Here is an 18,230-nt window from a genome sequence, read left to right on the forward strand (position 1 = left end):
AGGGAGACCAGCAACAGAGTCACAGGGGAAGTCTACTCACGTGCCCCCTCCTGTGGGGAGTGGCTGTGCATGTGTATGGCAGTGAGAGAAAGGTCAAGGACATGTCCAGGACCTTGTGGTGACACACATTTCCCTTGGGACTTCTTCCTGTGTAGAAAAAAAAAGTCAAGCCCCATTTTGTTTAAGCCACTTGGCTTTCCTATCACATGAGGTTGAAAACATTTCTCACTAATATTAAGGTTTATTTGTTCCATGAAAAAGAGAGACATTTTCAAATATATAGAAAAGAATTCGAGTAGAATATGAGCACCATGAGTCCAGTCCCTAGGTTTAAAAAATATCATTTTGTATTATTTGCCTTATGTAGGTTTTTCTTTTGATGAAATTATTTTAGAGTAAGTCACAGACACCACCAACTTTGGCTTATATATCCCTCAGTATTCAGCACTAAAAAGAACAATATTTTTATGAAGCCATGATTCCATGAACATGTCTAACAAAATTAACCTTATTTCTGCACTTCGGCTAAAGCCCAGCTGATAGCTAGATTTCAGGGGATTTGCCTAGCTAGGGTGCAGTCAAATACCAGGCAGTAAATGTGGGTTTCTTATGTTTCTTAACTGAGTTTCTGTGTGTCTACTATTTCTTAATTATACCTAAAACTTAATGCATTCTCACCCTTCTTTTATGACTTTGGCTTTTTAAAGACATCAGGACAGTTTTGTTTTATATAATGACCTACGCTTTATTTATCTGATTGTTTGCAGTGATAAATTGTCTTTCCTGAGGCTAGAAATGAGATTTAAAGACTGGATTCATCATTTCCATTTAGACATTTGGGAAAGGATACTTTATAGGTGAATTTGTGTTGCTAATTTTCATTATACCAGCACATACAAAATATCTTTTTCTACTGTAATTGGTGTGAAGCATTGCCTCTTGAATGAGGTGGTAATAGCCACAGCTCTCCATTGTAAAGTTCTATTTTCTTCCTTTGAACTACTAAGCCAACTATGAAATAATACTTGTGCACGAGTGTGAGTGTTGAGCCCTAAGGCCCTTTACTTAGTGATTTTACCATGCATCATGATTATTACTTGAATCAGTTATTCACGCTAGAGATGAAATGGTGATTTCTACAATTCTGTCATTTTCTTTTATACTTAATACTTGTTGTTCTTCCATAAGGAAGAACTCTCCCTTAGGAACTGGGGAGATTTGGTTACCCGTCTGGAATGCAGTATATATCCTTAATTCAGTGATTTTCAGAATAAGGAGTTGGTGTAATAGTTACCTTCAACAACATCATATTAATATTTTAAAGAAGGCAATTCCATTTTTTTACTTTTTTGGACTGTAGTTATATTTCATGTGCACAAAGAAATTAGACTTATTATATTTAAACTAAAGTTTTATTATGAAATAATTATAGATTTAACTGAAATTTTATTATGAAATAATAATTACAGATTTGCATGCATTATAAGAAAGAATGCTGAAAGAATGGTGTAGCTTCCCCCAGTGGTGACATCTTGAAAGGAATAATTCAGGACCACGAAATACTGATGTTGGTTATGTCAAAATAGAGGACATTTTTACCACCGCAGGATCTCTGATGTTACTCTTTAATTTCTTTCTTTCTTTCTTTCTTTTTAATTTAGGAAACTTTTTAACGTCTCACATACTTTTGATCAAAGGAAATGACATTGAACATCCAAAATCAGGAGACAGGAACATATTCATCATCACCAATAAACTCATGGATAGAACAAGGAGGTTATAAAGAATTGTGAGTAAATAATACGATTTATCACAAGACAACAGAGAGTACATAGAGTTCCTGGAGTGAGAGAGGAAAGGTTCCTGAAAAGAAACCAGTCTAGAATATCTTTGTTCTCAAACAGGTGATAGGGCCAGATTGATTCACAGCTTGGATGGTTACATTTATTGCCAGCAATATCAGTAAATTACACTGGGCAATTATGCAATAAATATAGATGACACTTCATTGGTACATTTTAGGTATACAATATAATGACATTCATCATTGGAAATTTGCACCTTTGGATAATCTCTCTTGGTTCTTATTTTTCCCCTTTCCCCTGCCCTGCCTTCAAACCCGCCATCCCTCCCTATTTACAAAGACTTTGCTTCCATGTTTTCATTTTCTCATATTAATTCCATTCCCTTCTTTCTTTTCCCCTACCCCTCCCACTTCCCCTTCCCCTTTGCCCCTTTGCTTCCTATTTCACATTATCTATTATACCTTTTAGTCCTTATTTACACTTTCAGTTTCTCACACTAGAAAATCTTCAGTATTTACACGTGTGTCCTATTTATTTCACTTAAGAGTATTGCCTCAATGTGCATCCATTTAGCTATAAATGTCTCTAATTTCTCATTTTTATGGCTGAGTAGTACTCCATTTTATTAAAAAAACCACATTTTCTTTATCCAGTCTCCAGTTGATGGGCAATTGGGCTATTTCCAAGATTTAGCTATCACAGACTGTGCTGCTATGAACATGGGTACACATATATCATTGTGGTATGATTCTTTTAATTCTTTGGGGAAGATACCCAGCAGTGGAATAGCGGGGTCAAATGGGACTTCCAGTCCTAGTTCTTTGAGGTATCTCCATACTGATTTCCACAGTGGTTGCACCAGTCTACACTCCCACCAGCAGTAGAGCAGGTTCCTCTTTCCCCACAGCCCTGCCAGCATTTGTTATTGGTTGATTTCATTATAGCAGCCATTCTTTCTGGGGTGAGGTGGAATCTCAGCATTGTTTTCATTTGCATCTCTCAAATGACCAGTCATGTTGAACATTTTTTCATATGTTTATTTGCTATTTGTATTTTTTTGTGTGAGAAATGTCTGTTCATTTCAGATGCGATTTTTGGATTGGGTCTTTAAATTAGGGAGGTCTGATTTTTTTAAGTTCTTTATAGATTCGAGATAGTAGACCTTTGTCTGAGGGACAGCTGGTGAAAATTTTTTCCCACATTGTGAGTTGTCTCTTCACAATGCTGGTGGTTTCTCTTGCTGTGCAGAAGCTTTTCAGTAAGAAGAGATCTCACTTGTTGATTGTTTGTGCTAGTTCAGGGGCAACTGAAGTTTTGTTCATAAGATCTTTTCCTACACCAGTGTCTTCATTCCAGCCGATTCAGCATTTCTATTTTAATATTTAGATCTTTAATCCATTTTGATTTTAGTTTAATGCATGGTGAGAAATATAGATTTAGTTTTACTCTTTGGCAAGTTGAAACCCAGTTTTACCAACACCATTTATTAAAGAGGCTATCTTTCCTCCAGTGAGGGTGTTTGGCTCCTTTGTCAAAGATGAGATGAATGAGTGTGTCTGGAGTTGTTTCTGCATTTTCTAACCTGTTCCACTGGTCCTCTGGTCTGTTTCTTTGCCAGTACCATGCTGTTCTTATCACAGTAGCTTTGTAGTATAGTTTCAAGTTGGGGGTTGTGATACCCCCTGTCATGTCTCTGTTACCTAGAATTGCTTTTGCTACTCTGGGTCTTTTCTTGTTCCAAATGAATTTTTGGATTGTTTTCTCAAGGTCTGTGTTGTATGGTGCTGGAATTTCAACTGGGATTGCATTGAATCTATGTAGCACTGTTGGAAGTATGGCCATTTTCATTATGTTGTTTCTTCCTACCCAGGAGCAAGGGATGTCTTTCAATTTTCTTGTATCATCTTCAATCTCTCTTTTCAGAGTGCTATAGTTTTCAGAGTAGAGGTCTTTGATTTCTTTTGTTAGGTTGATTCCTAGATATTTCAGTTTTTTGGATACTGTTGTGAAAGGAATTGTTTTCCCTGTTTCTGTCTCAGTGAGTCTGTTATTCGTGTAGGTGAAAGCTATTGATTTTTGTGTGTTGACCTTGTATCCAGCTACTTTACTGAATTTGGTTATTAAATCTAGAAAACTTTTGGTAGAGTTCTTGGGGCCTTCTATATAGTGTATCATGTCATCTGAAAATAATGACAATTTGACTTCTTCCTTTCCTATCTTTATTCCTTTTATTTCTTTCTCTTGTCTAATTGTCATGGCTAATGTTTCCAAAAGTATATCGAACAGGAGTGGTGATAGTGAACATCCTTGTCTTGTTCCTAATTTTAGTGTGAAGGATTTCAGTTTTTTTGACCATTTAGTGTGTTATTGGTTGTTTGTTTTTCATAGATGGCTTCTATCAGACTGAGATAGAGACTGCCTATTCTAATTTTTTGTAGGGTTTTTATCATAAATACATGTTGGATTTTGTCAAATGCTTTTTTGGCATCTATTGAGATGATCATATGGTTTTTGTCTTTGGCTCTATTGATATAGTGCATTACATTGATTGATTTGCATATGTTGAACCATCCCTGCATCCCTGGGATGAATCCCACTTGGTCAGGGTGTATCATCTTCTTAATGATCTTCTGCATTCTATTTGCCAGTATCTTATTAAAGATTTTTGCATTTATGTTTATTAGTGAGATTGGCCTATAGTTCTCATTTTCAGTTGGGTCTTTCTCTGTTTTGGGGGTTAAGGTGATGCTTGCTTCCAGAAATGAGTTCAGGAGTATTGCTTGCCTTTCAATTTCTTTGAAGAGTTTAAACAGTAGTGGCAGTAGTTCCTCAATAAATGTCTTATAGAATTCAGTGGTGAAGCCATCAGGACCTGGGCTTTTCTTGGTTGGTAAGTTTTTAATTACATTTTCAATTTCACTGATTGATACTGGGTCATCTAGAATTTTTAGGTCTTCATTGAACTTTGGTAATTCATATGTATTGAGCAATCTGTCCATTTCTTCTGTGTTTTCCATCTTATTGGCATATAGGTTCTCGAAGTAGGTATTGATGATCCTCTGGATTTCTGCTGCGTCTGTTGTAATTTCATCCTTTTCATTCCAAATTGCATAGATTTGGGCCTTTTTTTCCTTTCCTGATAAGATTGGCTAAGGGTTTGTCAATTTTGTTTTATTCTTTCAAGAACCAACTCTTGGCTTCATTCATTTTTTGTATCATTCTCTTAGTCTCCAGCATTGATTTCTGGTGTGACCTTTATAATTTCCTCCCTTGTATGAGCTTTGGGTTTGTCTTGCTCTTCTTTTTCTAGAAGCTTGAGGTTCAGCATCAGGTTGTGTAATTGGGTTCGGTCTGTTTTCCTAAAATGTGTATTCACTGCTATGAATTTACCTCATAAGACTGCTTTCATTGTGCCCCATAGATTCCGATATGTTGTATTGCCATTGTCATTTAATTGAAGGAACTGTCTGATTTCTTCTTTAATTTCCTCTGTGACCCATTGGTTATTCAAAAGTGTGTTGTTCAATTTCCATGTGTTTAGGAAATTTTTGCAGTTTTTTTTGCTATTCATCTCCAATTTCATCACACTATGGTCTGACAATATACAGGCGACAACTTGAATTCCTTTGCACTTACTTAATATGTTCTGTGAGTGAGTATGTGGTCTATTTTGGAGAATGATCCATGTGCAGCTGAAAAGAATGTGTATTCTGATTTTTCAGGGTGGAGCACACTGTAAACATCTGTTAAGTTCATTTGTTCAAGAATTTGATTGAGTTCTAGTGTTTTGTTGCTTATTTTTTGTCTAGTTGATCTATTTGTGACAGTGGGGTATTGAGGTCCCCCACTACTATTGTATTAGTGCTTATTTGATTTTCTATGTCCATTAGTATTTGTTTTATATAGTTGGGCACACTAGTGTTTGATGCATATATGTTTATGATTATCATCTCTTCCTCTTGAATTCTTCCCTTTACAAGGATGTAGTGTCCTTCTTTATCTCTTTTAATCAGTTTTGGCTTGAAATCCACTTGATCTGCAAAGAGGATAGGTACTCCTGCTTGTTTTTTGCATTCCTATCATATGGAGTATTATTTTCCACCCTTTAACTTTCAGTCTGTGAGTTTCTTTTTTAATTAAGTGTGTTTCTTGTATGCAGCATATTGTTGGATCTTGCTTTTTGACCCATTCTGCCAGTCTATTTCTTTTGATTGATGAATTGAGACCATTAACATTGATGGTTATAACTGATATGTACTGACGAATCCTTGTGATGACTCTTTCTTTTTGTTGGCTTCTCCCCCTTTGCGTTTAATTTCTTGTCATGCCCAATGGATTCATTCTGCTCTGCTTCCTGGGGTTGTGATCCTCATTGTCTTTTCATAGAATATTGTCTAAAATTTTTTGGAGTGCTGGTTTGGTATTCATGAAGTTCCTGAGGTGCTCTTTGTCATGAAAAGTATCTTATTTCTCCATCAATTTTGAAAAATAGTTTTACAGGGTACATCAATCTAGGTTGGAGGCTGTTTTCCTTTAGGGCTTGAAATGCATCACTCCAAGTTCTTCTTGCCTTGAGGGTTTGCGTTGAGAAGTCTGCTGTGATTCTGATGGCTTTTCCTTTGTATGTGATTTGTTTCTTTTCTCTAACTGCTTGTAGAATTTCGTTCTTCTGTTTGGCCTCTGGAATCTTAACTATTATATGCGTATGTGTAGATTTTTTTTGATCCCAGCTAGTTGGAGTCCTATATGCCTCACGTATCTGTATGTCAAATTCTTTTCCCCTGCTTGGGGAGTTTTCTGCCATCACTTCTGTGAACAGTTTTTTTTATGTCATCTACACTCTCTCCTGTTTCTTCATTGGCTCCAGTCAGTCTTATGTTATTCTTCTTTGCATCATCTACCACCTGCTGGATTGATTTCTCATGATCCCTTACAATTTTGAAGCAATTTTCTTTCCCTGGTCACTAATTGCAATCTTATCTTCTATATCTGAAATTCTGTCCTCACATTGGCTTATTATGGTGCGCAAATTTTCAATGGAGTTTTTAATCTCGTGGATATCTGTTTGCAACTGTTTTATAGATTCCTTTTGTTTCCTATGTTGGGATTTCATCATGTTCTTCAGCTCTTCTATTTTTTTTAATCTGTGTCTTCTCTAGATTTATTAATCATGTCTTGCACTATGGACACAATCTCTGCTGATATCTGAGAAATTACTTCAGATTTCATTTTTTCCAAATCCTTTTCATTGCCAATTCAGGGAGTCCACATGGTTGAGTATCAGATTCTTCCATCTTGTTTCCCTTTGGGGTTGCTTTAGGTGATCTGGAAGTCTGGTTTTGAGACTTGTTTATATGTCTTCTCATTTCAAGTGGGGTGGGGAGAGGATGTGTGCTGCTGGCACCCATGCAGCTCACCTCCTCAGCACTTGGGGAGGTGGTATGAAGGCCTGAGAGGTTCACCTCCTCTGTGCTTGGGGCAGCTCTGCTCCTCTGCACTTGGGGTGGTGGTATGGTGGCCCAGAAAGTTCACATCCTCTGCACTGGGGGCAGGTCTGCTCCTCCGCACCTAGGGTGGTGGTACGGCGGCCCTGGAAGGTCACCTCCTGTGCGCTGGGTACAGCTCTGCTCCTATGCACTCAAGGCAGTGCTATGGGGGCCTGGAAGGGTCACCTCCTCTGCCTCTTTTCTTACATATATATTTAAAGTTATTTTTAGTCTTTAAAGCACTCTTTGGTATATACTATGAGTTTGATTTACTGTTTTTTTCTTTCAGCTCACAATATTTTCTACTTCCTTTTGTCATTTATTTATTAATTTATAGGTAATTTGAGGCATGTTGCTTTTTCTATTTATCTTCCTGTTACTGAGTATTTAATTCCATAAGGGTGAAAGAACATATAAAATATATAGTCTAAATTACCTGAAATTTGTTGAGGCTTGTTCTATGAGCCTATAACTTGGTCTATGTTAAGTGTCTTGTGTGCAATTCATATGCATATGAGTGGCATACACATGCATGCAAGTTTGTGTTGAAATTTTCCATAGATCCACCTGTGACTGTTGTGTTGACTGCACCACAGGGTACCCAGATATTTGTTTAAACTTTATTTTTGGCTGTATCTGTGAAGTTGTTTTTGAACAAGATTAAGATTTGAAAAGGAAAGCTTGAGTAAATCCTATTATTCCCCTAATGTGTGGGTTGGGGTCTCCTGAATAGAACTGATGTCATTATAAAAGGGACCCCAGACAGCTAGCTGGCTCCTTTCACTGTGTGAGGACACAGTGAGAAGGTGTCATTATACCTCAACAGACATTGAATCTGCTAATGCTTTGATATTCAACTTCAAAGCCTCAAAATTGTGAGAATATATTTTTGTTGTTTCTCATCCACCCAGTTTATGGTGCTTTATTATAGCAGCTAGCACAAACCATGACAATTGTCTATTGCTATTTTCTTTCTCTCATATACTTAAGATGTTTGATTTTTAAATCTTGTTTATATAAATTAAGAATTATTCTAGTTTATCTATCTTTACATAACTAGTAATTCCTAAATTTTGTGGCTTAAAATAACCACCATTTTATTATCTCATGATTTTATAAGTTAGGAACTCAAGCAGGCCATGGCTGAGTGATTCTTCTGCTCCATGTGGCATTGGCAAGAGTCACTCAGTGGTGCTTAGCTGGAAACTGGCAGTGTCTGGAGATTCCAAGATGGCACCACCAGCATGGCTGCCACCTTGGCAGGAGTGTCTGGGAGCCTGTGTTCAGCTGAGCCCTCTTTCTCTCTATGAGGGCTCAGGAATCTTCACATAGTCTCATCAGCAGAGTATTGGAGTTCTTTCATGGCACCTCAGGCATGTGGAGGGTAGTGTTCTAGGAGATAGAAAGCCAAAGCCTTAGTCTCTTAAAACATAGCCAACCCCAGGCCAGCACAGGAACTGCCCTAAAGTAGTTAAAACAATCTCAGCCACACTCAGATTATACAGGAGGGGCCGGGTCCCAGCACTTGGTGAGAAGAGCAGTACAGATTTTACAAACATTTTTAATCCTTCATGAGGAAGCAACCATTTCCCTGTTATATAAATTGCAAATTTTTTTTCCTGCTTGCTTGTCTTTGGGCTTTCAATGTTTTTGATTACATAAAATTGTAAGATTTTTATGTAATAAAATATGTTGGCAGTTTTTCATTCTGTTTTCTATTTTCTGGGTTTATGTCATCTTAGAAGGCTTTCTCCAGCCAAAGTTACTTAAAAAAGTCACTCACACTTTTCTCTAGTGTTTATTTGGTTTTGTTTGGTATATACATGTTTGATCTATTAAATATACATATGTTTGTGATTTATTTCTGGATATAATATGAAGTCATAACCTATGAAATATCTTCCAGAATAAAAAAATAATTTTTTGCTACTTTTATTTTTCTTATTACTCAGTGAACAAAATTCTAGTTTGAATTTCCATATTATACTAATAGAATATCATTTCAGATACACCTCAATATAATTTGAAGACTAGTCCAATGTAAGTAAAGGTTTCTCACAGATATTGAAGGTTTGTGTCCTGCCAGACTATCCCACCTATTTAAAGAGCATTGCCATTTGGCCTGTTATGTTTCCAATTTTTCTTTATTGCTAAGTCCATGCAGTTTTTAGAGATATTATGTTGTTATATCATTGGATTTTGAAAGAACTTCTTTGGATATGAAAAATTTTGGATGATTCTTTGCATCAAAGGAGAAAATAATCTAGATATCAGTGTAAAAAGTTTTTTTTATAGTTGCTTTTGTTTTTGTGTTTGATTTTGGTTTGGATACTAGAGTTAGCCCAAGAAATAGACACTTTTAATGTACAATATTTCATTCAGGAACGAATTATTTTTATCCCTTCATCTTGGGATATGTAACAAAAGAGTTTAGAAATCATACATAATGACTACAAATCTAAATTAAAATTAATTTCAAGTAGATATTTCTTTCATGATACACAAATGACACAGAAGTAGATTATACATATACATATAATATTCTTCATTTGAATAAAAATTGTAACTTTCTTCCAGAATCTAGTAAGGACAATAATTGCTTATAAGTGAAGGATTTAAAGTGGAATTTCTGATTGAGTGATCCATGTCTCTGTCTCTCCATATATTGATGGAAATCTGTCTATATATGGAGAGAGAGAGAGAGGCAGAGAGATAGAATATCGTGGTTCCTAAATCTCTAGCTCAGAATAAAAGGGCAAAGAGCCCTTGAGACTTTTTCTCTTGTGCTATTTCACAGTGGATGGAAAAGGTACAATACTCGGCCAGTAGAAATACCTTAGAAGTTGAAGACAATGATAATAGCAATGATAATGATTGTTGTTAATAATAGCAATATCAATGGTAACAAAAAATCCTCTCTGGGCCTGATTTGATCACCTGTAAAACAAAGAGAGTAAATTAAATACATGTTCTTTAACTTCAGTTCCCTCCCTGAATGTCCATAGTTTCTACTTTTTAATTCATTTTTTTTTTCCAGACGAGAAGGCCACAGATGTGCTTTCATCTTATTTTACTCCTGTGGACACTCTAGTCATTTGTGAGTACATCCAATGTCAAAGACATTGTTCTTAGGGCTGGGAAAACAAAAGTGAATGAGACCCTCTTGGTTATGGTTCTTGTGGAGCTTTGTATAGTTCTCATTAGGATGTGAGACATACTAATTAATCATAATATGTAATTTGTAAATTCTAGGTATAATGGATTGCTCTAAATTTGATTATGAGATCAAGATACTTAGGAATCAATTTGTTTTTTTCTAAAGAGTCGAAACCATACAATCTATTCTTTTTAAGTCTTGCAAAGTGAGAACTAAGTCAAAGGCATATTTATTCACTATCTTCTCAGTATGGGTGGTTTTGTGTCTCTGTATGGACAAGCACATTTGTCTGTAGGTACTTTTTTTTTAAGCATCATTACAGCCCATTTTATTATATAAAGTCTTATTCTGATAATGCTAAAACTTGGATTACAATTTTCCCTGAGCCTAAAAGTTTCTTCTCCAAGCTTGCCTGTCTCCCTTTCTGCCATGTCCTGTGCAGCAAAGGTCTGGGGCCTGAGTAGGGTGACGGAAGATGCAGAAAACAAAAGAGAATTAAAGCAGGACTGGGTGGGGCTTCCCACCTGTTGAGGGGAGAAGAACACCACAGGCTGCATGTCACTTTATTTAAGGAATGAGGAGGGGAAGTATAAACAAGGAGATGGGGCAGGGTGACTGTCCTTGGTAATTTGTGGTTTAATACATTCTGAGACTAGCTGACTGATAAGGCTGGTGGGAACAGGGATATGCAAGCTTGCTGTTTCTAGGACCATGTCAAGGAGGACTACAATAAACAGAGAACAAGGAACATTTCCTTGCACTCTGGGCTATTTTGGCAGGGTAAATCGAGGCACAAAGAGAGGGAAGTCATGAAGTGCAGGAGGTGGGCAAGACACCTCCTGATCATGGTGGCTCCTGACACCTTTCACCTTCCCTCCATAGGCTGCTCCTCAGCCTCCATTATTGCCAGGTCTTTAGAGATGATCAGCATCTGTACCCTCTGAGAACCTGGAAATGAATGCTGGCTTTATATTCCATGGACTTGTACCCTCTGGTTGAGAAGCTTCTCTGGGGAGATGCATGTAGGGGAGGCTTTTGCAGTTTCCCTTCAGAATCATACATTTTCATTTGCAGATACCTCTTCTTGAGGCTCAGGTGACGGGAACCTGAGACCACACAGACAAAAACCTGGAACCACACAGACATAAATCTGATTGCTGTGGCCCTCAGGAGAGTTAGCTGAGATCAGCTTGTTCTCTTTGTCATCCATCTTCTTTGAATCTCTAGGTTCTGAAAAACCCCAAGAAATATCCAAGGTGGGGGAAAATGTCAAAATTTCAAGTTCTTCTGTGTTCTGTTCAGGGGTGTTTTCCTTTTCTCTGACCCCAGGAGCTCTTAGTGGCTTCTCTGGTGGTTCTGGATTAGAAGAGGCCTCTACGGAGGCCCCAGGACTTGGAGTCCCAGTCCCCAAGATGGTCCTGGGGCTTGGAGGGGCTTTGGGAGGAGGAGGCCTACCAGAGGGCACTGAGGCCCTCCAAAGAGAGGCTCCCTTTGGTTGTTCAGATCCTTCACTTCAGGTGTGGGTTTGGAGGGTTACTTCTGGGACTGAGGAAGATGGATCGGAAACAGTCCGAGTTCTGTTGGATGGAGCTGGGGAGCAAGGAAGAACTTCCTCTGGGACTTGTCACCTTCAGTGGTCGGAGAGGCCTGGGACTGGGTTGGGGTATTGCAGGTTGGCAGAGGCTCTTCCTCCTCAGAGGAGCTTGCTTCAGACCTCTCCTCCTGCACTCCCTAGTCTTTTAAGGACTCTTCTTGAATCTCAGAATTACTTTCTCCCTGGGCTGCATTAGGTGTCACCTCTTTTTCAGTTGCTGAGACAGATTTACCCCTCACTCATCAAGGAAAGTTCTGAGGGACTGGTAGGTGAGGTAAGAGAGCTGTTAATGGTAGATGTTCAAACTGGAGGAGAGATGACTGCAGTGGACCTGCTGCTGCTTGACCATCCCTTCACCACAAAGAGTCTGTTGGAATGGTGCTTCTCCAGCTTGCTCATCTTCCTGTGAAAGTCATCATTCAAATTGGAAATACTTTGGACGATGGTCACATAGCCACCAAAGTGACTACAATAAAAAATAGACAGTTCCTCCAGTAGTTCCTGGTTCAGATCGTCAAACAGAAGCTGGATTTTGTTGAATCTTCTTCTGCCTGGGCAGTCTTGGCCTCATCTCTCTTCTTAGTGTTCTGCACCACCTCTGAATAGTATCAGGCACTGCTACAGTCCACAACTTTCTTACCTGCGTGGCAATCCTCTTCTTAATCTCACTGAACTGGATTACATAGTTTTCCATGGTCCCCAAAGCCTGATCATTCAGTTTCTCTTCAAAGTCTACCCAAAGGATTCCCAATGGGCCCACCCTCCTCACTGCTGTAGGTCTCCTGCAGCGTCTCTGACACTCTCTGAACTTCTATGCATTACCTTGACTCCACTAAGAAAGTTCTTCAGGTTCTTTTACAGCTTATAGACTTCTGCCTGTTGTTGGTAGAAGTTCCTGGCACTTTGTTCGGGTCGCTCATCTTTAGTTTCTGTAGTTTTCTCTAAGTTTTGTGGTATCTTCTCCTGAGTCCTGCTGCACTTCTTCTGTACCTGCTTGGGAAGAGGCCTGTGTCACTGCCAGCCTTGCCCTTGCCCATCCTGCTGGCGGCTGACCCAGCCCTGCACCCTGTGGTTTCTGCAGGCCACTGAGGAATAATAATCAATTTAATATATTGATGTTTTCCTAACTTGGGGGCAATGAACAATGCTAGAAAGAAAAAAGCATTTTGGAGATCATCTTATGTTTCAAGTGCAGAAAGAATTCTAGAGAAATAATAAAGGCAAAATTCAGTTTGCCAATTACCAATTTCTTCCCACTAGGAGGCAGCATAATGCAACGGACAGACATTGACCTTTGAAATCAGGCAGGCTGTTTTTAAGAATTTTAATTTATTTCAAAATTGATACATATTTATGGAGCACAGTATGATAATTTGATATGTGTATACAACATTTAATGATGAAATCAGGGTAATTAGCGTTTCATCTTTTCAAACATTTACCATTTCTATATGTAGGAAACGGCTTTTCTAGTTACTTTGATGTATACCATACATCATTGCAGACTGTAGTTAACCTACACCAGAACAAATTGCTCCTATCTAACTGTGTTTTTGTTCCAGTTACACAGTCTTTATTTGATTCTTAGTTTTGCCATTATCTGGTTGACCCAGTGCTAGTGGCTTAATCTCACTAAGCTTAGTGTTCTTATCTGTAACATAAGAATGATATCTATTTTATGGAGCTCTTCTGGGCATTAGAATGATATAAGATACTATATAGCATTTAGAGCAGAATCTGGCACACAGGGCTAGTAGCTATCAGCTCTGGTTAGTTATCATATTCCCCATAACTTTTAAGTGCAATTGCTTGTAATGTTCAGGCTAATTATTTTTTGAATAATTTTTATATTTATATATGATGCATGTCACATGAACACATGCACACAAACACTTCTTCCTTGATCTTCTGTTGTTTTGCATCTCAACTACTTTTCATTTTGAGAATTCCCAATCTTTCTGGTTCTTTTGCTTGAGTCTTAAGAACAATTACTCCACCCCAGGTAATAATTGTTTCAATAATCAGATGTGGCAACCAGAGGACTTCATGGGGCTTCAGGATATGCTTCATGAACAAACACCTTCTGGAACATGTGTTCAGCATCCTTGGTGAAGAGCACACTGACTGAGACCCCTTTCCTGTTGGTGTATTTGGGGATGAAAGAGGGAATGTGGATTGGGGAAAAGATGGGACTTTTGTGAGCAGCAGGTTGTGTGTGAGCACTTTCAATGCTGAGGGTAAACAATTCAAAGACTGCCCAGATGTAGAAATAACTCTTGGCCCCCAGCTTCAAGACTGTTCATCTATACATCTGCAGTCTTCTACTTATTCAGCAAATTGTGACTTTCGCTTTTGCCAAACCATATACGAACCCTTGAGGCAGACAGTGGTGGGACTGATGACCCAAATTCTCCTTGGTCACATACACTGAACATCCAGGAGAAGTGTGCTGTTTGTTCCTAAAAGATCAACTTCAATTCTTATGGTAGGTAAAGTTCTTACCTTTTTTTATCTTTTTCCATCTTTCCTTGTAAGCCATCTTAAATCCTTTTTGGGGGGAATTGCTAAGGTAATATAAGTAAAATAAGCTCCTATTAAACATTCTGTGACTTTAGTATCCACTATCCACTGATTTATTTTAAAGACATGTATGACAAAAGTGTGAGTCATATGTGTTACCAGAAGAACAGTTTTGACTGTGATTTGTGATTCCATTTTCCGTATTTTACCGTAGAAAGAGAATGAAGATATTTGGCAAATAGGGAAGAATTTGGAAGGAGTCACCTCATAATATTTATATACTTTGTGTCATTTTTAGACTTGATATATCTATTGTCAGTTCTAGTTTGCTCCATTATTATAATGTTTGCCCTCTTGGCAGTTCTTCTGTTGAAGATTCTTGTGATCTTGGTCTATAAAAGAAAAATAAATGGGAAAGGTGTGAGTTGGAATCACAGAGTAAGTTGATTCCTGCTTGTTCAAGAGGGTGCCTTGCGTATTCCATGCTGTATCTCTTTCTCTTTCTCTTTTGCATGAGCACATTGAACTGAGGAGCTATATCATACTCTTCCTACATGATTTTTAGAATACAGAATATTGGTCTAAAAGAAAATATATGACGGAAGGATAAGATTACAACCCTAAAGGAAGTCTTGCAGGAAGAAAATCGAATGGGGGATGCTAATAGACCCTATTCATTTCTGAGAACTGAGTTAGGCTGTGGCTTAGCTGGAGCAGAGCATTGTTTTCTTCTTATGTGTACTGAGGAAGCTAAGCAAAGGGGTGGATTGTACAGGTGCATGAGTGAAAAGGGAAAACAGACCTATAGATTAATTCTAACAAAAGCAAAATTTGCAATGGAAAGTTAACAAGTTGTCTCCACATAAAGTCCAAAAGCGGAGTTTGCTTACAGGGAATGGAATCCATAGTGGCTGCTCCTGGTGTGTCACTAGCAGTGCCCCTGGATTCTGACCTCTACCCATCATCCCTCAATCACACTGCCAGGGCTTAGGCCTAAGTGGGCTCCTGACTCACGTCCTATGGTCCCTCAGTGGTGTCTTTGTGTTCAATTAGCTCTACAACCATGTTGTGACCCTCTGTTATGCTGTGGCTAGTTCCTTAACTATCATATTTCCCCCCAGATAAGACCTAGCTGGAAAATAAGCCCTATCATGATTTTTCAGGACACTTATAAGCCCTACCCCCAAAATAACCCCCAGTTAAAATCATCAGCTAGATGGACACATTTAGTGTGTCTATTGCAACACATGATGGAAGTATTGAATTATAAAATAAGAGTATTCATATATAATTAAATATAATTGACATTAATACTTTAAATAAATGCTAATATAAATTATAATTAAGTATTTATAAATACCCAAGTGGGTACATTTGGACAAGAGGTAAACACATATGTAAACAGATGAACTCAGGACTCACTGCCAAATGACCAGTCGGAGTACTGACACAATGCACGAATAACATATGCACTTGATAAAGAATGGATGTGGTTGTGTCTAATATGAATATTCATAATTCAACATTTCATGTGTTGTAATGGATGTACTTAATGCATTCAAGTGAAAAAAAGAAATGTTTTCTGAATTTTTGGGCCCGTAACTTTTCATTGCATTTGTGTGGACCTTCATTCTTAACTGTCATAATTTTTCTGTCATTCCTGTTTTGTAAATCTTTAATGGTAGATTTAAAGGGAATAAATGTAGATTGTTGTACATGAAAAAAGAATGCATCCTGTACTTTGTCTTTTGGAGCATAAATTAATATAAGACCTGGTCTTATTTTGGGGAAAATACGGTAAGTGGAGTCCTCATTTATTCTGCAAGCTTCAGACTTATATTCTCAGGTAGCTAGGTTTGAGATAGCTCTGAAAAATAACAAACATGGCTCTATGAAGATTATTTTTATCATTCTGTTGAATTTTCCTTTCTTTTTTTTTTCTTTTTTTGGTACCGGGAATCGAACTCAGGACCTTGCGCTTGCGAGGCAGGTGGCAGAACCACTGAGCTAAATCCCCGGCCCTCTGTTGAATTTTCTCATTTTCAATCAAGGTCACTGCTTTCTTTTCAGCACTGGGGATAGAACCTAGGGCCTTTGCATTGAGCTAGATCCCTGGCCTTTTGAAAGGTTGGTTTTTTTTCCATTTGAGACAGGGTCTCAATAAGTTGCTAAGGAAGTCTCACTTTGGGGTCTTCGAAGGATTTCCAGTCTTCAGCACTGCCTTGGGTGTCTCTTGCCTGGCTTCCAGTGCAGATCCTTTGGCTTCCTGATATGGACCCTCCTGGTCTCTACAGTGAGCTCCAGGCCTTTGACTTTTGACTGGATCCTTCTGCTCTCCAGTGCACAGCCAGCCCTTCTAGACTCTTCCACACCTGACTCTGCAGGTGGACATTTTTAGCCTACCTTGTAAATCCATACATATATAAAATCTGTTCCTCTAGTGAGAACTGACCAATACAAAGGGTAATGGTGAGCTCTGCCCTCTGGGATGCCACTGAGGCATGCTGGGTAAGTGTCTGTTGTGCCGGTGCCCACAGGGATGCTGGCCCATTCATGCAACGTTGGAAACTGGATATAGAACTATTAGTTTTTAATTTTGGTAATGGCCGCAGTCCTGATTTCAGCCAAATTTTGAAGCCTATAAAAGAATTCTTGTAAGTGATATTGATGAAAATCACATTCAGCATGGAAACTGATGAATGAATACATGTTCTCTTGCCAGCACTTCCCGGGACATGGTCGGCAGAGGGCGACAGAGTTGCTGATGTTCACTTAGCAATGCCCCCTTCATAGACCCCTACTTCTGCCTTTTGAGTATTTTAACTGAGAGTAGAGGTGCTGGATAGATGTCCACACAGGTCAGTTCAGGAAGATGCAGCCTAGACCCAGAGCCCAAACATAGATAGGAATGAGAGGGAAACCCGCACTAGGACTGGGTGCTAACATCAGTCCAAGATAGACTGTTAGTAACATGATGGTCACGCCAGGGACTGAGAGCTGATGGTTGACTAGAATGGTTTGATTTTCTGTGTTGATATTAAAAAGGAGTTGCTAGGTATGGTGCTGCATGCCTAAAACCCTACCACTCTGGAGGCTGAGGCAGGAGGATCATAAGTTTTAACCCAACCTGAGTGATTTAGAGAGATCCTCTCTCAAAATTAAAAAATAAAAAAAGTGCTGAGGATGTAGGTCAGGAAGAAGGGCTTGGGTTCAATCCCTAATACTGCAAAAAGAAGAAGTATTGTTAGAATGGAGTTTAATATCAATCATAATAAGTCATTATGATAAATAACCTAATGACTGCATATACCCACAATTTAAAATTATGCATCTCAATACTCACCTAGAGTTTGCTGAGTTTTTGATGGGGGAAAATATTTTTGCAAAGCAAATGAGTAATCTGAAAGGGCAGCAAACTAAGTTTAAGATGTGCTGGGTGCTGTGCAATGCATTTTTCTGTTTTTTTTCTCATTTTCCCTGGCACAGCTCTGTGAATTTTCATTCTTAGCCAGTTTCTGCAGCTGAGGAAAGTGATTTGCAGAGAGGTAACTTGCTCAAGTCAGTAGTTGAGTGGAACCTAAAGCCTAGGGCTTCTAGGTCCAAACCCCAGGTTTAATTATTTTAGGAATAAAGAGCCTGTATTCAAATAGTTGGAGAACTGGCTTTAC

The 18,230-nt window shown here is 38.4% G+C and overlaps 1 long non-coding RNA gene and 1 pseudogene across 1 annotated transcript in view; one reads left to right on the forward strand and one right to left on the reverse strand.

Annotated features, from left to right (window-relative positions):
- Window positions 1-1,799: 1,799 nt before the first annotated feature.
- The window catches only part of LOC106008990 (uncharacterized), a 160,816-nt gene continuing 144,385 nt past the window's right edge, over window positions 1,800-18,230 (forward strand). Inside the window, exon 1 of the long non-coding RNA XR_015445481.1 lies at window positions 1,800-10,388. This is a non-coding gene — a long non-coding RNA (uncharacterized LOC106008990). The remainder of the gene's footprint in view (window positions 10,389-18,230) is intronic.
- On the reverse strand, window positions 12,285-13,079 carry LOC147822666 (bridging integrator 2 pseudogene; annotated as a pseudogene).

This window comes from Heterocephalus glaber, unplaced genomic scaffold, assembly GCF_053883595.1.
Source record: "Heterocephalus glaber isolate CG9 unplaced genomic scaffold, H.glaber_assembly_v1.0 deba00001610, whole genome shotgun sequence".
NCBI lineage: Eukaryota > Metazoa > Chordata > Mammalia > Rodentia > Bathyergidae > Heterocephalus > Heterocephalus glaber.